The sequence below is a fragment of the Ammospiza nelsoni genome, chromosome 4 (assembly GCF_027579445.1).
Source record: "Ammospiza nelsoni isolate bAmmNel1 chromosome 4, bAmmNel1.pri, whole genome shotgun sequence".
Classification (NCBI taxonomy): Eukaryota; Metazoa; Chordata; class Aves; order Passeriformes; family Passerellidae; genus Ammospiza; species Ammospiza nelsoni.
In genome coordinates this window covers 22364358-22391464 of record NC_080636.1, presented here as the reverse complement: position 1 = coordinate 22391464, position 27107 = coordinate 22364358, and the positions used below count along the sequence as shown (strand labels likewise).

At 36.0% G+C, this 27107-nt stretch overlaps 1 long non-coding RNA gene across 1 annotated transcript in view; it reads left to right on the top strand.

Moving 5' to 3' along the window:
• The window catches only part of LOC132072583 (uncharacterized), a 94444-nt gene extending 70136 nt beyond the window's left edge, over positions 1-24308 (top strand). The window contains exons 2-4 of the long non-coding RNA XR_009418351.1: positions 10883-10999; positions 21119-21266; positions 22699-24308. This is a non-coding gene — a long non-coding RNA (uncharacterized LOC132072583). The remainder of the gene's footprint in view (positions 1-10882; positions 11000-21118; positions 21267-22698) is intronic.
• Positions 24309-27107: the final 2799 nt, after the last annotated feature.

Sequence of the window (27107 nt, the reverse complement as noted above, 5' to 3'; positions counted from 1 at the left end):
TCTCAGTTTTCTATAATATTTTTCCTAATTTTTGAGCTGTTCTGTACAAATGCCTTCAATGTAACAGATGGCTGCACTTCAGTGGTAGATGAAGTGCTGCCTTATATATCTAATTTGTAACCTTAAATGAACAGAAGCTATATTTTAAATTGCTGATTTTCATGAAAGCAGTCCAAATCAGTTCACTGAAAAACTTTACATAATGGTGTCATGGCTTGAACTAAAATGGAAAGTCCTTAGTTTTGGGAAAAAACATCTAAGTAGTTTACCATTTATATAGCCATCTGTTGTATCAAAGATTAGATCTCTTTGTAGGCTCTCTCTTCTAAACTTTTAGTCTGATGTTGAGTGGCTGTTTTTCCACCTTCTTCAGAAAAAAATTGAACAGCTTTTCCCATTGTTGTGTGAAAAATCACATTATTACACAAATTGTTTAACAGCATAATGCCTGCATAGAAGTTACCTAAGTATTTCCTACTCTCTGAGAGTTGCTGTTCAAAGTAGTTGTGGCTCATATAATGATGAAAAATCACAGGAGAGAAAATAGCTCATTTTCTTTCACCTAGGTCTCTATTTTTGGTATCTCAAGTAAGTTTAGTTTAGCACAGCTTCTGGGTAGGGTGGAATAAGTTGCAACAGTGTGAGACTGCAGGTTGATTATAGAGCACCTGCAGCTTTAGGAGTCTACTCATGAAATTATATAAAACTCTGGTCTAGTATAATCATATGCTATATGCTGCTGTTTCAAACACCTCCAAAAATATCAACAAAATTCACTTTATACTGGTGGTGTTTTGCTGGATGGGGATTTGCTGAGTGCACTGCTCTGAGCACAGATGTAAAGAAAGTTGAGATAGTTGTAGGAGGGTTCTACACTCTTGATGGTCAGAAATGCAATGTATTTTTGTCTGATGTGGTTCAAATTTATGCCAAAACAGTGCTCAAATCTCGTGTTTAAGACTGCAGAATTACTACTTGAAAACTTAGTTGACAACTTTTTCTATTTAAAATTTTAGTTGTTTTCTGAAACTGTTACTGCAGATCAGATTACAAATGAAAAAAAAACCATGGTAAATTATTATTAATTTGTTCTGACAGAAAAATACTGACTGCTGGGATTGACAGAAGTGTTATGCATGTTCATAATCAAGCATCTCATAGTTTGCAGTTTATATGTGTATGTGCACACATGCAGGGCTGTATTTGTGTAAATACACACAGATATGTATATATGTACAGTGCTCCATTGTTCTTTTCTCCCTCTCAGAAGAAAAGTATTTTTAAATATACTGATTACTGGTTAAAAATATTAATTAAGGAGAGACAGAATTATTAAAGATAATTTTGAAAAGCAAGGAAAAATGAATATGCCTTCAAAATGGCAGCTCCTGAGTCATGTGAATAAGTCAACAAGGAATTGAATTCAAGGTATGGGATTATAGAAGTTGATGGCCAAAGATGGATCATAAGAACTCCTCAGATGTCCTCCTGGTGAATTCAAACTTAGATATACACAGCTGGAGCTAGGTGGAATTTGTTTTAAAGGCTCATTCAGTTACCTCTTGACTAGCTTGCTTTCTTATCCCAGCTTTAAACTTAAGGGATAATGCATTTATCTTGGTTTGAGAAAGAGAAAAGGTTTTGTCTATTTGACATAAAAGTCACTAGAATTTTGAATAAGGGTTTAGTCATGGTGGACAGTAATTAAAGATTTTGGAGATCTGTAACTTCTGTAGATCTTAAGATTCTGCAGACTACTGCTTTCTCACTGTAAAGCCTTAAGAACAGTGTCAGAAAGTCCATTTGGGTGCAAAATAGATAAGGATAAAAATTTTCATTATCCTATTAAAGCTCCCCCACCCTAAATATAAACCAAAATCCAGAAAACCAAACACCCCCTCAACACACAGAGACAAAATCCGGACATACTTTCCTATCATTTCTTCTGTTGGATATGTGCTTAATATGACAGAGTAATGAAATTTTCAAGTGCCCCAGGGAAAAATTATATCTAGGTAACAGCTGTATGTGGAAAACAGAAAAGCAGATGCCTGTGGTAGCCTGATAAGTCACTGGATATATGTGGTTAAACAAAAAAAGTTATATTCCTTCATTAATCCTTGATGAAAGTGTATTACTATTATTGCAGTTGCAGACAAAGGTTCTGAAAATACAACTACCACATAACACTTTAATGGTTTCCTAAGTCTTTGAATAAAACAGTGATGCTTTATAAATAGTAATGTGGAATAGGTTTAGCATGGCTTCCAAAATTTCCAAACGCTTAAAATTCCCTCAGATTTCTCAAGTTTCTGCACAGTAGAGTCATCAGACAGGTTTTCAGGTTAAGCTGAAATTTTGGGAAGTGAAGGTCTGTCTTAAATGTTTCGTATATTTTCATAATAGAGCAGAGGGTAAAGAAGAAAGGATTATCTTGTTTTGACATGGTTTATTGGATGTGTTCCTTATGTTCTCATCTGTGTTTCCTATGTAGTATCACCTCCCTGTTAAGGATTTCAAAGGCTGATTTACCAACATTTAAATGAAATTCCTTTTCCGTTACAACATTTAGTGTTCATAAGGCATTTCTAAATGGTACAGTTTGGTGTGTCACACAATTAACTTCTTGAAGACTTTTTTCAGGAAATAGCTAAGATGGTCTTCTGAATTGCCATCATGCCTTGCATGTGAGACTATTCCAATTTTCTTCTTATCTAATTTCTTATCTGTTAGAACATTCTTTTTTGGTGGAGGATGGAATATATTCACTATTAATTGCTTATGCTAATGTAATTAAAAGCAGATACAGCTGATAGGCAGGCTTTCTAAAAGTCAAGGACTAATAAAAATTAAGGATAAAAAATCATTCTACTTGGACGAATACTAGCTTTTTACTATTGTGTAAGCTCATTAGAAAGATGGAAAATACTCTTTATATAGGGATAATTCTTTTGCCAAAATGAAAACTGACTTCTTGAACTGCTCTAATATTCTATAAACAGCTATTTTAGTGGGGTTCTAGGAAAGTATGTTTGTATAGGAAAACTTTTTGTAGCCTCGTATGGTTCTTAAGTAGATGAAAGATTGAGTGAAGTATGAGAGCAAAAGTGAACTGTTTTCAAATCATATGGGAAACAGAAAGAACTTTTTCAGAAAGTTGAGGATCTGATGGTTGCACAATGAATGAAGCAAGGAATATAGATACAGTGGGGATGTGTAGTCCTTGAAATCATGACAGGACATGATATTAGATCTTAGGCTTTGAGAGATATAAAGAATAATTAGATCAGACTTGTAGTGTATTTGGGTTATTCTAGGAGGTACAAAATATATGCAGTGAAGTCTTCCTATGGAAGTCCCATCAATGCAGATGCATCACAGAAGGAATAATTCTCTTGGAAGTCTGGTTTTTCTGCCTGTCATATCGTAGGTCTGTCACAATGCAGAACCTTAGGCTGGTAGTTTGCATTAGGGAATATTGAAGTTTCACAGAAATCAAAGGATTTTCTGGGTTTTTTTGTTCACAACAAGAATGACGGTTACATCCATCTGGAGGAAAGAGTAAAGGAAGGAGGGATCCCAGTGTCTTTTGAGGCTGAGGAGATGAAAGAGATGGAACAAGGTGTATATAGTAGGTCAAGGCTGTGCAGGCAAAATGTTTTATTTCTGGTTGGTCAGTGTTTTTTTTTCTTTTTTTTTTTTTTTTTTTTTTTTCCAATAGATCATCTATTGTTCCAGCTTTGCAAACATGAATGTTTTCTCCCAAAGGTGGTTGAGCCATTTGGCCTATAGGGAGGCAGAGATATTTTGTAATAAAAATATAATGCATTATTTATATAAATAATTAATGACTAAGTGACATATTTCAGAATTGTATCAAAATGTTTCAGCTTGTTTTTGAAATACAAGACCTGCAAACTTGTGCTCATCTCGACCTGAACATTTTCAGAAACCATTCTGGTAATCAAGTCATCTTTAATCTTTAGTGTTCAGCCAGCAAAATAGAATGATAGTGGTTAAATACAAGTTTTAGATTTTTGAGAATGTGTCCTATATTTTTAAGAAGTAAACAATATTTAACCTAGTGACTTTTATAGGCACTGTGGGAAATATATACACCACAGGAAATATTTGAAGCTTCTGTTGTTACTAACTTAAAACTAATTTTTCTAGTGGTATTTTCTTTGGATTGTCTCTCTTTTTAAAATGTGTGACTAAAGTTTTCCTTTTATGTGTGATTATTATTCCACAATATCTGAAAAAAGAAAGGCGCCATTTATTCCTACATATAGACTGAAAGTCTTGTTGAAATAATTGAAATTATCTCTGCAGGTATTTTTTTCCCCCTCAAATGCCTTATGGTAAATTTGCCAATTTACTGAATTATCAACATATACCATGCTATCTTATGAAGACCTTGACTTCCTGAGAGTTTTTTAAAATATCATTAATGGTGCCTTTCTTTCCTTTTTCTTGTAGAAACAGTAAAATAGGTGCTCTTTCTGAGCATCTGATGCTCTTTTCTGAGTTCAGAAACAAACAAGAAGAAAGGAGAAAATTTCTCTTGCTCTGATTGTTTTGTAATGTTAATATAGCAGAGATGGAACTTAAACTTTAAAACTTTTTTCCCACCCTACTAGATATGATTGCTTTAGTATTTAATTTTTTAAGTATTGGAAAATATGTGAATCACTCTGTGAAGAGGATTGCACTGAATTTTTCTTTTGGATATCACGCATTTATCGTTACTTCTGAAAAATCACTCTTTTCAAATGAGTTTTGCTTATTGCATAGCAGAGCCAAAGCAAGCAGCAGCTGGCTAAGTCTCAAAAAAATCTATTTCATCTTTATAGCTCTCACCTTCTCATGCATCAGTAGAAAAGTCTGAAAGGATATAAAACTGCACCAGGCAAAATAATGGGCCTTGCACTGATTATCATGATTTGATAATCAAGGAACTGGTTGTCTGAAGTCAAGTGGCACATGATCTGTGATAGGGCAATTTCAATTATTCATGCTATTGTAGGAGGCATGCCTGCTGCTGCTGCTTGTACAGTGTAAATTCTCTGCTTCTTTGTTTCTTAGAAGTAACTTTGAAGATGAAAGCCAATCTGTTGCATACAAAATTGAAATAATGTGTAACCAGGGGTTTAAACTCATGCAAAAACCCCACAAAAATCTTTGAGATATCTTTGAGGACTTTTAAATGGCATCTCATCGTACCAGGGTGTCTCAGAAACCCATGCACAGTAAGCCAGTGGACTGGATAATTTACTCAGAGTGTGCTGTAGCCCTGTGCTTGAAGCAGAGCACGGTGGTGCCTGGGTGGGTGTCCCCAGGACCACAATCTCCACAAGCTGGGCAGACCATCCGAGCAGCAACTCCACGCTCCATCCCTAACAGCCAAGCTGCTGATCCTGAAAGAACTCAGAGGCAGATGTAAACTGAAAGGTACAAATTAGGTGAGACCTTTTGAATCTGTAAGAGCAAAGACCTCTTTGGACTTGGCAGTGTATTAGGAGAACCTAGCAGAATGATCAGCTCAGGACAAGGTGCAGCTGCCCACCTCTCAGCAGCCTTATCCTCTTCTCCTCTTCACTCTGTTAAAACACTGTATGAGAAGAAGGAAGCCAAACTTATTTTGAGAGGTGTCTGAGTCTAGGTAAGCAAGGGACTTGATTGAAAATCATGCTATGGAGAAAAAAAATCTATTCTATCAAGTTTTTCCTATCCATCTGTTCTCATAAAATCTGTTCTCATATTATAATGCCACAGCTGATGTATTGCATTTGAATGATTCTCAAAATTGAAGCAGTTGTCACTTTGTATGGTTTTCCTTCTCTGTTTCATTAAATCTAATTTCTTGCTCTTACCCTGTCTTTAACAGCCCAACCTCTTAACTTTCTAGTGAATACTCCTTCAGGCATCCTTGCTTCTTCCCTTTGCTTTTCTTTTCCTGCTGGGATGTGTTTCATTTCTGGCCTTTGTGAGAGTCTCAGTGGCCTGTGCCAAGAGTTTAAAATAACAAATTTGATTAAATTAAAAATACGTGTTTTCAGCTCTTTGGAAAACAGATTGTCTTTTATGCGCAGCTGTTATCCCTGTTTAGATCTTCTAACAGCTACAGACTAACAAATATTAATAGTAAATATTGCACAATAGATGAGACATAGGATTTTATGACAGGTTATCTTGGGTTAGATTTAAAGGCAAGAATTTTAGTTGTCTGGAAAATCTAGAGAAAACCGTGGTGTATTAAGGCATCTCATTTTAGTAAAAATTGAATGTGTCTTAATTTTTTAGGTAAATCAATATACCAGATAGTAACCCAGCCTTTCCTTAAAGATCTAAACAAAAAAATATCTCAGTTTCATACAATGACAAGGATGGAGAAAAAGAGAAACATTCTGTATTACTACCTTAAACTAAAGGACCACTAAAAATGCTAAGCTACTAGAAGTTCCTTTGGAAGAATGGAAATATTTTAAATCACTAGGAAAATAGTATTTTACAATCAAAAATTTCATATAAGTTTAGATGCCTGTAAGCCTGATTAAATTATAACCTTGCAGCCAGATCTTGGTGTTTTTTGAAATTTGAAGGAAATTATTAAGGAAATTTATGAAGAGGTCCATCTCAACAAATACCTTTTCTATTACACGTTTGCTATTTATTTTTTTAAATTTTGTGAAGATCATCAGTAAGAGAGGGATTTCAGGAAGTAAACGCCTAGAGAGAAAATATCAGATGTTCCAGAAATCTTCTAGTTGGAATGGAAAACATTTATTAAACAAAAAGGGGAAGAAACAGAAAAAGAGACGGGTGATTTGCACATGAGATTAGGAATAGCTACAATGTATCAGGAATATAATTTCCCCTTTGTTTTACAAAGTGCAAAATACAAACTTATTTTTAAAAATAATGTAAGGCAGTGGTAAAAATAAATAAATCGCAGATGATTCAAATTATGCAAATCCCATAAACAATAATCACTAAAAACTACATTTTATGTACATGTTCCAATTTGTTTGGAGCAACTCTGCTCAGTTTATGAAGGGGGTTTATTAGTTTAGGACTTTTTAAGGGCTGATCTTTCAGAGAATGTTATGGGAAAAAAGGTATTCATGCACTCATGTATTTTTCTCATTTTTATTAGTATGATCATGTCCTTCTGTTTTGATCTGTTTCATCCTTATGATGAGCTGTAAGTATTGTTAGAAATGTTTGGTTTCAGAGCAGCTGAAATAAATAATGAGCATATAGAAGCTGCAATTTTGTGGAGATTTCTGGGAAAATGAAGCTTTTCTGGATATTAATAGAAGTGAAGTGTTTTAGCGCTTCTCAGTAGCTGGTAATTACCTTTTCAAGAGCTGTGATTTTCTCTGTTTGAATCCTAGCTTTTCTTTGGCATAAGGCCTCTTGGCCATCACAGTAGTTCCTATTCTCATACAGAAATGTTTAATTGACTTAAATTTGGAAAAGCATTTGGAATAATTTTCTACAAATTGCACAAACATCCGGAACGGTTTTAATAGGTGGAGCTGGCTCATGAACTTGGTTATCTTTCTACCCTTACATGTTGTGGACTTCTAGCCAATATAGGCTCTTGGAAATGGCAGTTTTTGGCACATTGATGTCCATTGAAGGAAGGTTTTAAATCAGTGGAAGAAGGGAGGGAAGAGTGTGCTCTTCATTTAATCTGATTTCTTGCTCTTACCCTCTCTTTAACAGTGAAGTGAAATTTATTCATATGTAAATTAAGTTTCAAAATTGTTCAGCTAGGGGAGAGTAACAGTAGACTGGAACTGGATGACCTCCAGATCCTTTTAAGCTTTTAGTTTTCTTCCACTTGATGATATTACAAATAAGTAAAAGAAGTGTCATAGTCTTTAAAAGTGATTGGGTAGCCAGTGAGAAGAAGAAACTTTTACCCAATTTAAGATTCAAGTAGCTTCAGAAGTCCACATACCTGGAACTTCACTTTTAAACTACTTTTAAGATTGTTTAGGATCAGTGTTTAATAATTAATTCTTTCAAGCTGACCAGTAAATCCTTTTGTCTTAACCTTTGGAAAGAACTTAAATCATCAATCCTATCTATTGTAGAGCAGCAAAAAAGGCAAAAATAATGTAAAAATATTGTCAAAAAGAAGAACTAGAAATTGGCAGTTTATCAGTTCAGACAAATAAGAAATGATACGTTAACAATGAGCTGGTACATTAACATGGTGACTATAAATCTACTCCTCCCAGACTATTAATTCCTGTATTAACATATTATTCACATAAAAGCAGTACTTTTTTCCTCTAGAAAGAGAAAAAGGTTTTCTTTTTGCCAGACAGTGTTTTTTGATTGTATAAAAAAAGATGGCAGAAAATTTTTATTCCTTTTATAATTTGATAACAAAAGTTTTTCCCTGTCAGGTGCTAATGAGAGCAACAATTTACTGGAAATTGGTATATTTTATGGAAACAGTAGTGTAATTTTTATCATTAATGGGTAATGGATAAAATGCTTTTGACATCTCATCTAAAACAGCCATGCATATAATTTAGACAAATTTAATATCTCTGTTTTGGGAAAATGAGAGGTTGATTTGCATTTTTTAGCAACTGCAGTCTCTAGTAGCCCAAATTTCTTTCTAGCTTTTGCACGGTAAATGCTGAACTGCTACCTATTTCTTACTTCTACAAAAATAAGTGTGTTTTCATTGCTTATCACATTATCCTAGTGCTGAATAGAATTCATGCTGACAAATCTGTTTCCTAGTTTTCAAATTGTCTGACACTTTTCACCTTGCTTCATCAAAATAAACATAGTTCAGCTTCAATTTATCAACAAAACTATTATTAAGAGCATTCTAACCCAAATAGCATTGTAAGTTTTCTCAGGTTTCAGGTACCTCATCCTTTTCAATTCTGTTTGCTAGTTTAGAAATGTATTCCTCTCTGAGGCTGGTTAATTTGGGATTGCTTTGAGGGGTGTTTTGGCTACAGTTCCCATGTCTCTTGGATCACTACAGAAGGAAAGTTAGGGAAATTGTTCTTAAGCAAGGTGTGTTTCTGATGAAATCTGTAATGATATTTGAAACATGTGAATATCTTCTTTATTAAGTTAACTGGTCAAGGACAATGGAGTATAAAGGGAATAACCAGGAAGTGATAAATATACAGACACAATTGTCCAACACACAGATGATAAAAGAGAAAACAAGCAGTAATGTTTTCAGCTACTAACTGATAAGCCATTAGATAAACTATTCAGGTACTGAATTTGGCAAGATGAATCTTAGATTCATGTCAAAGATCAGTAGTGAAAACAGTCAATTTATCCGAGCAACTTACCAGGAAAAGTCTGGAGAGTATAGATGTGTAAATGATGGGACTTGAAATTGCTGTTTGTGTTGGTGGGCAAGGAAGTTCTGTTTGTCTCTTGTGGGTGCAGGTTCATCATTTACTGTGAGGTTGAATGACCACTGGCTCAGGCTGCCCAGGGACTTTGCAGAGCTTTCCTCCTTGCAGATATTCTGGATATATCTGGATATGGCCCTGGTGGCCCTGCTAGAGCAGGAAATTTGGACTCAATGACCTTCAATAGTCTCTTCCAAACTCAGCCATTCACTGATAATTCCCTGTGTTGAAGCTGGAATTGCCAATAACTGTGGTAAACAGCATTCTCTCTTGAGAACACAAAGAGTCTGTAGCATGGATGTGTGAATGGTGACAAGCAGATGCCATGTTTGATCTTAACCAAACTCTGTACTATCTTCAACTTCAGTTATCCAGGCTCATTTCAAGTGTCTTGATTATTTGTCATTCTTAGGAGAAGATTTTTACTTAAGTGTATGTTATGTTATGGTAAGGGTATAAAGGTAAGCCAAAAGGAATATGCCTTTTCTTTTGCAGTGGAAAATAGTGATATTGTGAGCTGAACAGCTTTGCTCTAAAGAAAGTGGCTGTGGTTTCCTATTCTTGTTTTCATTCTCTTGAAGATCTTTTTTCCTTCTTTTCACTTGTGGGGACAATTTGATTCCTTCAGAAATGATGTTCATGCTGACAATTACTAGAGAGGTTACTTTTGACCACTAAGGTGTTGCTTTCATTTTAGTTTACATGCTTTCTTGTATTTAGTCTAATTAAAAGGAGAAATTAATTTGCATGAGAAAGAAGTAGTCAAATTTCAATATCAATACAAAAAATATTTTCTTTCTAGTTTCAGTTGGTTTTCTAAAAAGAAACTAATGATTTTGGTGTCTTTTTAGTTTATAATGTGTTATACAATATTTTTAGATGCTTTAAGGAGCAATATTTTATATCAGTATTAAAAATGTACAGGAAATAAAAATTTTTTTACAAATTTTTCATTTTTTTCCCCATGTCAAATGAAACTCCACTGTTTTCAAAAGACCTCTTCTTAGAGCTGTAATGTTCAAGTAGATAATGAACAAAAATTGCTCTTTAATAATTCATGTATTAAAAAGCCATTTGTATGTGATTTTCTTCACCTTTGAAGATCAATATATGAAAATTAAATATAAAACTCTTCTGAAGCTTTTAAAAATCAGATAGCTCATATCCATATACGACCCCACCTATACTTTGACAATATTCAATTTAAGAAATTTTTAAAAAGTGAAATTCCACGTGTTTGGCTGTATTAATATACTGCTTATGCGAATTTTCTAATGAATATTACCACTGTGAGATTATAAGCATATATGTTTTTATTCTCTCTTTAAATATGTAACTGATAGTCTTACCAAGAAAACTCATACAAAGTTAGTTCTTCACACCAGGTGAATGTTCAAAGCACTGTTAAGGCTTGTTCCTAGAGCTGCCGACAATGAAATAATAAAGACCCTAACAGCAACTGTTTTTTGCAGTCTGCAGATGTAGGCTGGTTACAGACTGGAATAAACTCCTCAGGAACAAGGAATATCTCCTTGTCTGCCCATCTGAGAGCAACCATCAGGATGAAAACAAGGCAGGCAACGGCTCTGGTAAGATGAGGGAAAGGCAGGGGCAAAATAATGCATCTTGTTACAAGCTAGGACGTTATCTTCACCTGAGTGCTGTGTTGGCATGGTTACCCAGCTCCCAGGCTAGAGCTGAGCCTTCTTGGAGGGCTCAGGGAATAGACAGGAGGGCTCTCTACCAATCTCTCTATGGGATGTGTGCTGTACCCTCAACAGCCACTGAGGCGTAAGGGCTGGAGATACTGACAGTATTCAACAGAGAGCTGCTGGAGATATAGTTTGTTGTGCTTAATCTCATTCCTAAGCAATCACAGTTGTATATTTTATTGAAATAGTTAATCTGTGGCTTGCTGGGACTTGTGCTATATCTCCTGGTTTATTGTAAATGAAAAAAGGAAAAGAAAATTTAAAAAGTAAACGAAAAAAGGGGAATGCTATAGAAAGAGATTTGGGAAGAAAAATTGACAATCATTGGAATTTCAGCATTTTCTGAAATTCTAAATTATGTTTTAGGCAAGTGTTTAAAAACCAAAACCTACTCTTTTCACTGTTGTTCATCTGTATCAATCAGTTCTCCTGGCTCCTACTGTTGCCAGTTGTCAGTAGTATGTATTATTTTCTATTTGGATGGCAGTGGTCTCCTAACTTGCTTGATTTTTCTAAACAGTGTGATTTAAGAGAGTGTATCCTATTTTAACCTAGTAACCTGAAAACATATAGGGGCAGATCAATTCAGAAATTGTGTACAAGTTCTCAGGGACTCATGCACAAGCTCTGAGTTTATGGCTTGAAAGTTAAAGCTTTCACAGAACCTTTAACTTTCATGGAATATTCTGAGTTGGAAGAGACCCAGAAGGATCATAGTAGAAGACAATTCAGAAAGAGGTTTTTCTATTTTTCAGGGAGATTTTGCTTTTTATCTGTGCCTTTTAATGCGACTTAGCAGGGTACATTTGTCTGTTTATCTGTTTACGCCTGCAAAAGAGCATTAGACATGTGTAGCATGACTGGACAACGAATTCAGCTGATCTGGAATGGTGTTGGATCCATTGTGACTGAACAGGGCACATAGATACTCAGTCAGCAAGATCCATGGAGGCATTGGGATTATACCATGTGAGTAACAGATTTTGCTCAGTAATTCAGGGCATCTTGATTGTGTGATTTCCAGAGGTGAGTATGGAAAATTAAACCTGTATTCAGGATGGGGTTAGTTCTGCTCCAAGATTTTGTTGGAGAATTTGAGGGTTGATAAAGCTGCTAAACAAAATTTTGCAGCCTTATTGAAAGGAGAGATGAAAAGTATTTTTTTTTATTTTTCTACAATACTGCAAAGTTTCTGGTCAGAAGTCCTGAATTATCTTTAACTCAAATTAAAATGTCAGTGTCTTTACTGAGCTCATTCTAGAAAGCATCTCTGTCAAACCACCTGCAATGTTCTGTGAGGGCAGACAGACACCAATTTGCATGTGGAGTAATTCCTCTGAGATGCATGGTAGCTATGGAGTGCTGTATATTGCTATGGTCTCTCTTATTTTCTTTAATTAAAATGTGGCTCTGGCTGAGCAAATCTTTTAAAGTATGTTCTGTTCTCATGCACTCCTTCCTTGTGATGGATTAGCTATGGGATTCTTTTTCTTTCAGCCAATAGTTTCTGAGAAATCATTGACATGTATGGCAGTAAGCCTGGCTGCCAGGCTGTGGTTTCTCTCTTGTTTCTTTTCTGTCTCCTTTTTCAAAAGGTCCCAAATCAAATGCTGTCTTTAAGGTAGGCTAAGACATGCCTGTTTTCACTGGCTGTATTTGCAGCTATTGTAAGGAAAGCATGTGACACTGACCTTCCACCTTCCTTTGTATGTAGTTTTCAGAAATTTGCAATTGCTTCTTGCTAAGATTCCGCATATAGGAACTTATATGTAATCTTCCTGACATTTAAGGACTTGCTCAACCATTAATTTCTTTAAACATTTCTTTAACTCTTTTTTCAGTGAAATTCGTGGGAAAATCAGTAATCAATACGCTCATTTTATTTAAACCTTTTAAAAATTCTTATTCTAACTAATGCAGTTGGCAAGTTTCACTTAGGGCTAACACAGGTAGCTGTACAGGAAATACTGAACAAGTTATCACTGTTCATGTTAAACAATTCTAGAATCATAGAATGGTTTGGGTTGAAAGATCACCTAGTTTCAACAAAAAGATATAAACTAAAATCCAGTAATTGATCACATAATGGAGATGACTTTCTTGATATGATAGATTTTTTTGGTGTAAATGCTGGTGAAATGCAAATTAAATTCTTACCTTAATTTCCTTGTAGTATATAGTTTTAATATAGTCTTATTGTAACTTAAATTATATAAATGTAATGCAAACATGCTCAGATCAGAACCCATAGAAGCAAAATGAAGTATCCTTTGCTAAAGCATATTTAGAAGTCCACTTTCCTTCTTGTTTTCTCTTTCAGTTTGTTTTATTCACAGTTTTTAAAAGGACAGACTGTACATAACTGCAACATATTGCTCCCCAAGCTCCAGATAAAAATTGTTTTCTGAGTTCATTTTAAGTGTAGAATGAGGATGTTGAATCTCAGTTCTGCAAAACCTTACATGTACTTAAGTTCTTGAACTGATCACATTAAAATGCTTGAATGAGTAAAGTTACTTCTGTAGGCATTCCTAAAGAGGTGATACTGTAATCTGCAATCTCATTAGGCTATGTGGAAAATTATATAATGGTGGAACAACAGCCTTGTAATTATGATCTATAATTATTATGAAATTACATGAAGCTGTACCATTCTACCTCAGCTGCTACCCTATAACCTGAGATTTTTATAGGAGAGCAGAAGACTTCTCCCACTGGCAGTCACTAATATTCCTACAAAAGCAGTTCATAGGGCAAAAGAGAAATTATTCCTACTTATTACCAAATAGATTAGAAGGTCTAATTATCTTCCAAGTGTATCAGTGAACAATAAAATGAAATAATTAGGGTCAAAGGATGGCCTGCTTCCGAGCAGCCATAATTTACAATATGTTGGCGTTCAGAGTTCTGAGGATTAATTATTATGTTAATTTTGTCACTGCACAGAGTACTTGCTTTTTTCCATTTATTCTGGATGTTAAAACAAGAAACAGATAATTTATAGCTGAATTTGGCGTACGTAAAATTCTTTTGTCTTAGCACATTATCATTGGGTCTTCATGGTATAGAATGACAGTCATGTCTAGTCACAGCATTATGCATCACGGCTCTTCACAGAGCACAAAGTTTTTCATTCAGTGAATTAACTTTTTTTTTCCTAAATTCCAGCTTTTGATGAGCAACCCAGGTTGGCAATTGCTATCTGTTCAAACTCTCACATCAGTCAAGTCCCAAGCAGTCATTTTAATCAGAAGTAGAATATATTGCCCAAATGAGCCAAAGCTATTTCTAGAAGCAAAAGTAGCAACACTAAGTACTTAGTGTACAATAAATTACCTTATATTACTTGATGGATAATGATTATAGACTTGGAGCAGTATGTTAACAGCAGCTTCTAGCACTGTGGATATTTCCTACAGTTCCTCTATAATAAATACAGCAGTGTGAGAAACATAAAAATTAAGATTCATGAAATATCCATTCAGTTTCTTTCACACTTTTACATTTGGTTTTATGTTTTAATATTAATTCTTTTACCATTAGTTTTCCAATTTCTTTTTTATTTTCCTGTCAGAATCAGCGGTATTTTGCAGCATCAGAAAGATTTTGATGCACTTGACTGCCCACCAGGCTGAGATACGTGCCAACTTACCGTCCTTTGTGAGCTCTGATAGCTGATAGTGATGGGATGCCGACCTGCACAAGTCACAGTAATGGGTTTTGACAGGTCCTGTGAATTGTTAGTTTTTCTTAAGTTTCATTCTTGTCACTATTGCCTGTGGCACTGTGAGCAGAATGACAAAACAGGCACTGCAGCTCCATTAATGAGCTACCTGTGCTGTTCATACAGGAGAGCAATCAGCCTTCTCTTATTCCCCCAGGACATTAAATTAAGGTTGGCAATGCATGCATAACTGCTGCTGAGGCCTGGTGCATAGGCTTAGTCTGCAGTATTCTTAATTGCATCTATACCTGCAAGCTTATGAAATAACCTGCTTGCATCTGCTGAAGGCAGAGCCAGATCAATTTGGAGGCATGCAGGTACAAAAACAATGTTTAGTGTACCTAAATGCATTTTGTAGAACACAAATACACAACCCAGCACTGAACTAAGCAGTTGATATGCTGCAGGGGAGGGATGACATCTGCAGGGAATGTTATGGGCTGGAGAAGTGGGCTCGTGAAAAACTCAGAGTTCAACAAGGCTGAGCACAAGGTCCTGCACCTGGGTTGATGCAGTCTCCGATATAAGTGCAGACTGAGTGATGAATGGATTGACAGCAGCCCTGTGGAGAAGAGCTTGGGGAACACCAGTGGTTGAAAAGCTGGCAATGAGCTGGCAATGTGTGCCAACAAACCAGAGAGCCAACTACACCCTGGCTGCATCAAGATAAGTGTGACCAGCAGGTTGAGGGAGATGATTTTGGCCCTCTACTTTTGTGAGACCCCAGCTGAAGAGCTGTGTCCAGCTTTTGGCCCACAAGTACAAGAAAGAATGGATTTGTTTGAGTGGGTCCAGAGAAAGACCAAAAAATTGACCAAAGTGCTGCAACTCCTCTCCTGTGGACAAAGGCAGAGAGAGCTGAAGTTTGTTTAACTTGAGGAAGAGATCTTATTGCATCCTGTCATTAAAGTGGGTTTACTAGAGAGATGGGGCAAGAATCTACCAGGTCCTGTAATGACAGGATAAGGGAAGCAGTTGTATACTAAATAATAACCTCAGTGCATCAGGCCCTCATCTTTCACGTAACAAGAAATAATTTTTTCTAGTGAGCACATGCAGGTAATACACCCCAGGAAGAGTAGTGGCATCTGTGGTTTTTCTGCCAGGCCTCCACAGAGGAGGTTGCAGAGCTGCTAGAGGTAACTGCATAGAAGTCAGTGTAGGTCCACATGCAGTCCCCCCAAATTCCCTGATCTGACACCTGGTTTAACAAGCCATGACCAGCTATAACTCATTAGCTCTGAGTTACAAAGCTTAGTTAACATAATTAGACTGCATTCAGAAATGAGCTTTGACTCTTATGCTGTGGTGCATTATGCGAACTCTTTTTTCGTTTGTTTATGCTGTGTTGATCTCAGTTTCTATTTGGGCTTTTTGGTGTTTGTTTGTTTGTTTGTTTTCCCCTTATGTTTCATGAGAAACTAAATTCCCTAGTGGACAAATCTAGACAAGGAAATTGTGAACTTTGTCACCCCTACTGTATTTTGTAAAGAAACACATAAAGAAATTAAGTCAATCTCTGGTTGTATGAGTCAAACTAGATAATTCCCCCATAACTATTTGCTCATTGTAGTGCACCAGGTAGCAGCACCACCAGCAATGTGTTGCATTCTGAGATATTCAACTTTATCTTGAATCAGCGCTGTGTGTGTGAGTGTGTGTGTGTGTGTGTGTGTGTGTACACCGTAAATCCGGTTTCTTCTGTTCTGCTCTTGATGGTTGTCAGCCATGATGGCTTCTCTGGCCTGTAGTGAGGGAAGGTACCAGAGTGTCTCAGACAAACAGCACAAGTAGTCATCCTCTCAGACCTGGTGGAAATGCATTGCTTCTTGTTGTCAGTGGCATCTGTGTAGCTTTCTGGTAGACCAAAAGGCGAAGAGAGTACTCACCATGCTGTTTTGTGAAGGAGTAGTCTCACCTGATCAGTTTAGGTGTTGGCTCCTAGACACATTCTGTTATCTTTTAATATAGATGGAAACAAATTTATATGAAATGGTTTTCATTGTTTAAATGTGATAGAAAGAAAAACAAAAATATATTTATGAAAATTATACAAAAAGGATTTTCTCTTAAGAGACTTATGGGAAGCTATAGGGCCTGTGATGGTGGGGAAAGAATACAGTTACAGTCAGTTTTGGTTTGGTGTTTTTTGCATGTTTTCCCTGCCTCTGGCAAGAGGCAGGTAGAACCTGTGTCTGAGAAATTGGTTTAGAGTAAATGTGATAGTAAAGTTCTGTAAATTTTACAGAAATGGGAATGCAAGGGATATCAAGCGATGTTATGGTCACTTATTCCACATTTAAATAAGACTTCTGAACATAATACACCTTAACCTGTGGAAGGTACTTTTTTTTTTTGGTGGGACTAAGCTGTTGAGCAGGGCAGTCTTAGAGTTGTCTTGCATACTGCCCAATAAATGTTATAGATAGTAGCTCAGTAGGCAGGTTGTCATAGTGACTATGTGGGATGGGCATTGTCACAGCTGCCATGGGTGACTTGCTGAATCATAGACTTCATAGAATCATTAAGGTTGGAAAAGACCTCCAAGATCATTGTGTTCAACCTTGTAAAGTGATAATGCACAAAGAGCTCACTTAGCTTTGTAAATGGGCCAATGTAACAGTTGCAAATGTGATTGGTCATCTAAGATTGGTGTTTTCTGTTTATTTAATTTAAAATTATGTACCAAGGAACCTCAAGGACTTAAATAACAGTCCTGCCACAATCACAGTTGTAGTGCCTGTTTTAACAGGCAAGCCAGAAGAGATTAATAGTTATTTTTGCCAAATTCATTATTCTTTGATCTCCTTCAGCATGTAGCATTGCACATGTGCATGCCATTGAAATTGACAACGATGCTCTGTGTAGTGGACAATCTGCTTACTTCCCTCCTTGTAAGGTTTTCTGTGTTGCTGTTCTGGTGGCCTGGAAAGGCTCAGGGATGGCTTTGGAGAGCTGACGCTTCAAAGGACGAGGAGAGACTTTTGATCTTGTCTCGGTCTTGGTGTTTATTAATTGTTTATCTAAAAGATTTTCTTTCAGCTCGACAGAGGTCTGCACAGCAAGTCAGCTATGGGCACATTCTTTAAGCTTTCAGGCGGTTACTTATTTTTATACTTTAAGTTACGTGTACAATATTTATAATTTTTCTCTAATACTTTTTACTCTTATTAACTGGTGCACTTTTAGTAATGACTAATCTCAAAGTGCTACTACTACTACAGAAGATGGAGGCTAAGAAGAAGAAGAAGAAGGACAGGACACGCTCTAATTCTTCTATCTTACTTCTTTAGACTTTCCTGTACTAAAATCTTAAATCTTGTGTTTTACACTCTAATTAACTTATCTCTTCACTATACACTCAGTGAATTCTTCTTATCTTCATACAGGTCTCATCTCTTGTGTAGGATCAAAATCTTGCTACTAGACACTTCTGGCAACATTCTAGGATTCTCGAGCCCCCCAAGGGCTTTTTACTAAAATCTCACACCTCCTGTCCCTGTAAAAAGCTTTTTCTTTGCTTTGTTTACATTGGTACTCTATCACCAGGCAGTGGTGAATTAAAAATAAAATCAATGAAATAAGCAGTGTGTATAAACAAAAGCTAGTAAACTCACTTGATTGACATTTGAATCACAGGAGTGAAATCTCATAGACTTTGTTGCCTGAATTTAACCTTATTCTGTTATTATGTTTGCTTATTTTTAGCCCAACTACGCTGATTATATATTGGCAGAAGCATTCACTACCTCTTGTGAGGAGCGTGAAACCATCTTGTACCTAGGATTTACAATCTGACTTGGTATTCAGATAGGTAGAGAGGAAATAGTAATGTCTTGCGTAACTTGCATGCTGAAGAGTTCTGGGAGCTTGTGTTATTAATCATCCTTGTCTTAGTCCTGGCTTTCAATGAAGGATATTTTTAGCTGCACACACAGAGAATGACTCCTTGAAGCCGCAGTTCTAGAAAGTACTATTGGTAGTTTAAAGAACTCGTCTTGCTCACAGAATTGTAGAGTGCTTTAGTTTTATTTTGCACTTATATTTGCACACTAGTGGAATATCTGCAAGTACTGTTAGAGAATCAAGCATATAGATCCATCTTTGCTGATTGTGATGAAACCCTGGGCTTGCCTAGTATGGGAATATTTACTGAGTAATTGTCATCCTCTCCTTTTATTTTTCTATATATTGAAAAGTCACTGTATCTCATTTTTTTTTCCTGTGGAAATTAGTACAAGAGCAATATTGATTTATTTTACATGGCATTTAGAACTTTTAGATCATGCTTCCTTAAAAATATTCTAGCTTCATAAAAAACCCAAACAAAACCCCCAACAACTTAAGTTACTTCTGTATATTTTATTTTCCTAAAATATCTTTGAATAATTACTTAATAGCATTTCCTCAAAAATTACTGCTCAGGAGAAAATTGCTTCTGTAAATCAGAGTGAACTTTAACATTTAGGAATAATGTGAGAATCTGTTTCCCTTCTGTTCTCACAACTTAATTGAGAAATTAGATATACCTGTAGCCTCCCAGTTTGATGTGATTGTTAGAGTTTAAGTGCCTTACATCTGATTACTAATTTTTATTTTCATGATTTCACTCATTGGAAAACAGCTTAATTTCCTTTGGCACTTAGGATCATAGATTCTAAATTGTGTATACTAACTTGTATGCTTTCATTAAAGAAATGTAGGAAAAAATTATAGTCAGACAGAACCCATTCACTTAAAAAATACATTTAGAGACTCTGCAGTCCTGTGTGGAAGATCCCCTTTCAGCTTTCCAATTTCCTAATTTTAAAGGTGACCTTCACAGAGGTTTAACCAGGGATTTAGTGAAAGAAAAACATGTACTTGCAGGGAAGCCAGAAAACTGACTGAAAAGTGCAGCCTGGCCCATCATCTGTAAGAAATATCCTGCTCTGCTTGTTGGAATTGTGCTCTGAGCACTTCTGCTGGAGTCTGATGAGACTTGACACATCTAATTCTGTTAGGAGCCTGGCATTTTAGCCTTTATTTTTGGGCTGTAAAATATTTTTGGTGTTCAAGGAAATATTTATGAAATCTGGCAAATAATTTGAAAAATTATGCTTATATGAACTGCTACACAAATCTATTAATTTAAACCAGCTAAAAGTCAGGACCTTAAAAAGATCCAACATATTTATTGTATGCTTGATTATTTTCCTGAATTTCATATCAAGTCATAGTCAAGTGAAACATAAGTACTGCACCAGAAAAAATAAACTGATAAAAATATATCACAACAATTTTAATACAGCAGAAAAAAACCAAAAAAAAAATAATGATGTTACCCGTAGGATTAGTCTGTAGAAAGGTAGCAACCAATAAATGCAGAGGTAATAAGGGCAGCAATTTAATTATGCATTTTACAGAAAGGGAGTTTTAGTTCTAAATATGAGCTGCAAGCATTTAATTGTTTCAACTTCTAAATGACAACTTCCAAATTTGATTTGAAAAATCAAATTTGAGGCACATTTTGTGGACTGCCTTGCATCTCATGTCACATAATAAACTTTAAATGGACTAAAAGCATCAAAGGCATAAAATGTCAGTTGAAGCTAGGACTCAGAAGTTTAACTCCTTTTCAATATTACCAGTGGAAGACGTGTCAATAAACTTTATACAGCTAAAGCTTCAGTGCAATTTCCAATATAAAGATTATAAGAGGCAGAGATCTTTCAGGTCATGGACTTTTTTTTTTAGGTAGCTCTCTCTTTTTAGGTAGAGGTATTTCTCCCTCTTGATGTGAAATTTTCTGTGTGCAATTTCTTATGTGGGTACTCAGGATTGCCAGATACTTTACAGCTGAGCCCTAATTTTAAAATATATTTTATTATCTGAAAAGGTTTTTAAAACATTGCTCACTCTTTCCCAGATCCTTCATGATTTCTAAAGATCAGACCCTGCAGGTACTTTGCTTAATAAAACAACCATGAGACATTCAAAAGGCTGTAAGATGTTAAAGAATAATTGGAAGAAAACAGAATACAAAGGGGAATGTAGCACAAGATGCTGGACCTATCTGTCTTTCTCATGTCTGAAGTGGAACAAAGACACTGAATAGAGAAAGCAGGTTTCCTTTCACTGCTCTTTATTGAATCTTCTCTCGGTAAGATGAAAGAATGTGAATAAGAAAGACTTTCCTCTGCACCCCCAAAAAGCTGAGAAAAAGCTGATCATTCATACTGAAGGTTCCTGCTGATAATATCTCTAAATTTCTTAGTATTTTTTTTCCCGAGGCGATTTCAAGTTACGCCTCTGGTGATTTCTCACTAAGAAGTGGCTGACACCCAGTTCTACTGGCATTTGCATGGTGTAGATGCTCTAGTACCAGGCAAACATGAGAATGTGTTGTGCAACAGCTTTGTCCTTGCACGCTGTCCCAAGGTATGTAGTACTCTGATCATTAGCAGTATTAGCTTGCGCCTCTCGTTACAGGAAAGACATTGAGGGGCTGGAGCGTGTCCAGAGAAGAGCTGGTGAAGGATCTGGAGCACAAATCCTATGAGGGGGAACTGGGGGAGCTGGGGGTGTTAGCCTGGGGAAAATAAGGCTCAGGAGAGATATTGGTCTCTACAACTGCCTGAAAGGAGATTGCAGCAGTGTGGGAGTTGGTCTCTTCTCCCAGGTAATTAGCAGTAGGAATAAGCTTCAAGTTGCTCCTGGAGGGGGTTTAAATTGGGCATTATGAAAATTTCTCCACTGCTTGGCAAGCACTGGAACAAAGTGCCCAGGGAAGGGATTGAGTCACCAAACTTGAAAGTATTTAAAAAATGTGTAGATGTGGTGCTTAGAGCTGTGGTGCTTAGGAACTTAAATGTAGTACTTAGTGGCAGACTTGGCAGCTTTAGGCTTATGGTTGGACCTGGTGATCTTAAAGATTTTTTCCAACCTAAATAATTCTAAAATTCTGTCTGTCAATTTATTTTTTCTCACTTTCATTTGCTCTGTTATCTTTCATCTTCCTCAGCCTTTTTAAAAATAGAAGTAATGTGCAGAGAAAACGCTGCTGTCATTTAATAAGACTAAATTTTGAAATGAAAATAATTTAAGCAGTGAAATAAGTTTCTTAGACAGAAGAGTTTCAGGACTGAATGAGAAAGTATCTACCAACTGTGTGTAGGTACAAAGGATGTGTAGACAAGGCCTGATTTTGCCTTGAAGTTAACCCTTCTTTGAGTAGGAAGTTGAACTGCTTGACTCTCTTGAGCTGTCCGCCAACATAAACTTTTTCTATGGGGATATAATGTGCAACAATGTTCTGCTCCTGCTTTATACATGTAAGTCACCCTGCTGCAGGTGTCGGTTTTGTTGCTGTCAGAAAAGTAAAACATATTAAATATTCTGACTTATAAACTGAAGATAACACTGTGATTTTCACAATTAATGCAATGAAAATAATTTTGGGCCACAGCTTCCAGTTTCTTCACGTCAGTTCTCTATTCTGTTTCAAAACGAACATTTTTCCTGTCATAGGCTATGTGTGGATATTCATTAAAAAACTAGATAGAACATTACAGAAGGTGAAAGATTCTAAAGACATGCTGTATACCAGCATCCCCTTTATCCCATATCTCCTTCCATGTGCTGCACTAAAGCAACAAAAGGCGAGACAGCCTGTATGGAAATCTCAGTGTTTTCTCCTATGTCCCTGATGATTTTGCAGTCCACTGCTTCTCTACCACTTTAATAGTCTTTAGGGGCTTTCATCAATGAATGATGATTCAGGACAGTTCTTGTTTATCCAAGTTTTAGTAAAGAATCAAACTGATTCCCAGAAGCCCATGGAGGAGTAACAGGAGCACTGTCTCTGTTTCAGTATTTAGCTGGTGCACAGGCCACAGGATGATGTTTCTGCAAATGGAGCATCCTTGATGAACTGCAAGACACATTATGTGAGAAGGCTGCCTGTAAATGAAAAATCTGAAAAGTCATTCTCTCCTCAACTAATTTAAAGGAACAGATATGGATTGAAGAGGAAAAAAACCTAATATTTTGGCCAATATTATGATTTCCTTTGAGATACAAAAATAAGGACAGTAAAGTCAGTCTTCCTATCTTCTGTCTTTTTGTATTGCCTTGAGTCTGTTGCTTCTTTGAATAAAAAAGTGCAAAGTCCAGCCCACAAGAAGTCCTGACTGTATTCCAAGAAGCCCAAGGGTTTTGACTATGACCCTACAGAAAATGCCACAGAAGAAGCATTGCAGCAGCTTTGCTACCTTCTCAAGAAGCTGCTATCTGAACTAAATAAAACCTAAATGAGCCTACAAATTTGTAAAATAGACTCAGTTTAGCTTGAGTTTTAGGTCTGAGGTACTCATATATGCTCATCTTCCAGCATCATATAATATGGTAGTTCTGCCTGTGGTGTAAAGCAGAGCAGGATCAGCTTCCTAGGGTTCTATCTTTTTTTCATACTCCTTTTAGTAAAAATTTTTAGAAACTTTTTGTCAGAAACAGCTAGAGCTTTTGTACAGGTCTACTGTGGATAGGTAGTTACTGGCAACTGGGTCACAGAAGATCTTTTCTTTTTTCCCCTATAAAGAATTGTGTAGTGAAGTTGAAACAGCAATAAATAGGAAGAAATGATTTATTTTCATTGTAGATAAAACTCTCAGCATCAAATAGGAACTTTGATGTATTTGTGTAAGAAAAGTTAGAAAAGAATGTTTGAATCATTCATCGCAAAGCATTCCAAAGCTGAAAGGTCAAAAGTTTCTCCCATCTGTCAGAAAACAGTCTCCAAAGCCAGAAGACTGCCAGAAATGTGCTCAGTCCAACTTGATTTTGACCATTGGGAGTGCTGAAAATGAGGAAAATAAAAGAAAATAACTTCAAAATTAAAGGGGAATAGGTATTTTCAGTTGGACATTTCTTTAGAAAGAGTTGTTAAATTGTGACTCCCCCAAAATGTATATACAGCTCTGCAAAAATATGAATCCTAGTAAGTCTTAAAAGCAGATAGAAGTCAAATATTTCTGCAGCCTGCATGTTGCATTTTCTGTGTGCTTCATGAGATGAAAAAATGATTTTAATAAACAAAGAAGTCAAAGGGCTCTTGGGTGACTCATAGAGACAATTCAATATGTCCTTTTGCATTACAACTTGAAATATGAGAGAAAGTGAAGGAAAGTTTTACATAATAAGAAAGATAATCTAAGCTTGCTACAGTATCTGGGAAAATGATAGCATCTGGAAACAGAAGGTCTTTAAGTGATACTGCTGAATCCAGGACCATTCTTGTGAATGATTACAACTTTGTTAAATTCTTATCTTTCTGTATGTTGCAGAAAGCACTAGCACTCTCAAATCAAACTTTATTTTCTGGTAAGAAAATGAGTTTTGATCAGACTACTTGGAATTCTATGGTTTCTCTGCTGTGCAGTAAATGTAAGTCTTTCTGAAGTCTTGCTGAAGTAATACCTACATATGTAATACCTAATAAGTAATACCTAAATATGACCTATACTTACAAGTATTTTTACTTTTATGATTTTATTTTTAAAATATACCAAATAAGCAATGTTTCTTTTTTGAAGTGGTTGTATAAATATCATTAAATATATATAGGTATATGCATACACTCCATTTACTTCAGAATTTTTCCTCTTCTTTTTCCTCATTATCACTAATGTATTAGGTTAACTCATTACTGTATTTGGGCTTATGTTTCTTGGAATTCTAGTCTATTTCTATGTTTGAAATCTATTTCCCATTTTATTTGGATTCCTTCTCATTTGTTCATATTTTTCTTATTTCACTCTCAACTTCTGCATTTCTTTTTAATTTTTCCTACAATGATAAATACTAATATGGGGAAGAGATTTAGCTCTGCCCTCTTAGGTCACCTTAAAAACCCTCCAAGGATTTGTCATACTGTCTCCATCTTTGAAATTCATTTGAAAATCTTTCATGACTGATCTTGAGTTATGTGCAAACTTTCATTTCCAGTAGGATTTTTGCTTATTGCTTTATGAATACACTCTATGTGTGTAAATATTTAGCTATGTATTATTTCAGTCTGCTTCTCCATTTCCTTAGGCTTTCTATTTTTGTGCTTATTTTTTTTTCTCCATCACTCTTCTCTCCTCACCCCCACACCCTGTTTGCTAATATCCATCCTTTCTCTCTTTCAGTTTCTTCCTCACACAGGATAACTTGTGTTCCTGGAATATACCTCTGTTGCAAATTCTCTTGCTGATTTTTCTGTTTTTACTACTTGTTCTGTTAATGACAAACCATGACATTGCCTACATCAGCCCCTGCCTTCTCTGTGCTAAGCTTTAAGATTTCTAATTATGTAGTACAGAGTGATCACCTTTACTTGGTGATAGAAATAAGCAGCCATTCACCCCACCTGCAAACTGCAGGGTTATACCCAAATCCCGTGTGATCCTGCGCTTGCATGTTTGGGGGTCCCCTACTTGCTCCTATGCTGCGCCCTGGAAAGTGCATGAGATATAAGGCAGGATATTTCCTCTAGGATTCTGGGACAAGTGGATAATTCAAAAGAGCATACTAAAAATCCCTAACAGAAACGCAGTATTTATTCACTCAGAGGTGTTACATACCACAGAAAAAATGCCTTGTCTATTCACCTGAGTCCCTCTGTTTCTCTCAAGTGTAGGGTGCGTCCTGATCTGCCAAAGGAATCATCCCTCTGCGCCTTAGACTGTCTTTGTAGGAGGTACTTTTAAGACTGAATTATCATCTTCTCAGAAAATGTTTAGCTGTCTAAATTTGTTTTTCAGTCTAAAGCTGTAAGATTTATAATATCATCCATAGATTTTTTGAGCAGCAATCACTCTTTCAGACATCATCACCTTTACTCAATTTCTTATCTTTGGCTTCTGTTGTATATGTCCTTTTTTGATAGCCTCAGGCAGGGTAAAATATAAGTCCTAAAAATGTTCTTGAGTGTATAGAGAAGAACTTTACATGCCTGGATCTTGGCAGCAGTGCCCCTCAGTAAATGTGATGATATGGCTTGAATATGTTTCTCATGGAAAGAGCAGAGCCTCTCAGAGTGCTCTAAAGAGAAACAGAGTTACAGAATAATTAGGAAATGGCTATTATGCCTCAAGTTGTGTGTGTATCTGGTGAGGAAGGATTACAGAGAGCAGGGAGTGCTGTAGTTTATTTGGCATACATATTCTTGCAAATCCAAGGTATTTTCAGACATTCCAGGTGATGCTGAATTCTGGCTAGCCAGAGATAACTGCTCAGGCTACTTTTCCTACTGCTAAAGCTATTTTTTTCTACCATCTGGAACTTAACCTTATGAAACAAATAAAACTTAGTATGTTTTTGAGGGTTTTTTATTTCCTTAGGCTTAACCCAATAATGTGTTCTTCCTTGAAGGGGATAATTATTTAATGTCATGTTTTTGTGATGGTGTAGAAATTGTGGAGCAAAACATAAATACTTTTACATTGATTTTTATTTATTATTTAAAATGCTGGAGAATTTTCAAGGTAAGTGTTTCTGAGATAAACCAAGAAACAACATCTGTCAGTGGGAGGAATTCGGAGGAATTCTGTCCTTAAAACTTCAAAAGTTCTCAAGATTGGAGAAAAAGCAACATTTATACGGTGTCTAAATTAATTTGTAGGAATAGGATCACTGCAAATGGGTCCTTATACCTAAATCCATTTCTCCATTTTTGAAAACTGGGCCTCATTTGGTATTCTGTGCATCGTTATAATTTTTTGTTTTGTTTTCTTCTATGAGTTTTTCTAAAAACATATCCCAGTCAGATGCATTTAGTCAGGTTGCCATACCTGTAGCATATTTCTCTCTTCATTTTGAAGACTGAAAGCAAATATTTGCTCTTTGGATCCTTAGCAGATACTGTTACTGTTTTGAATCGCACAGCCAGGACAGATATACTGGGTTAAATACAGGAGGTGCAGAAAGGTCACACCTGATAGCTGACGTACCTGCTGATTATTGTGTAGCAAAATATTTCTCTTGGAAGCATTTTTTAATAAATGCAAGTGAACACTTCAATAATTTGAGTAAGATGTACAAAATATTTAGAATTTTTCAGAGCTAGAACACTATGATTGTGCTATCTGTAAGTGTAATGATTCATAAGAACTTCAGAGAAAATAGTAACAAAATTTTTGACAATAATAGCAAACAAAAATAGCAATCTCTAGTAACAAGATTTAATAAAAGTAAAGAGATTGCCAAAATAGACACACTTGCTACAGTAACCCATGGGTT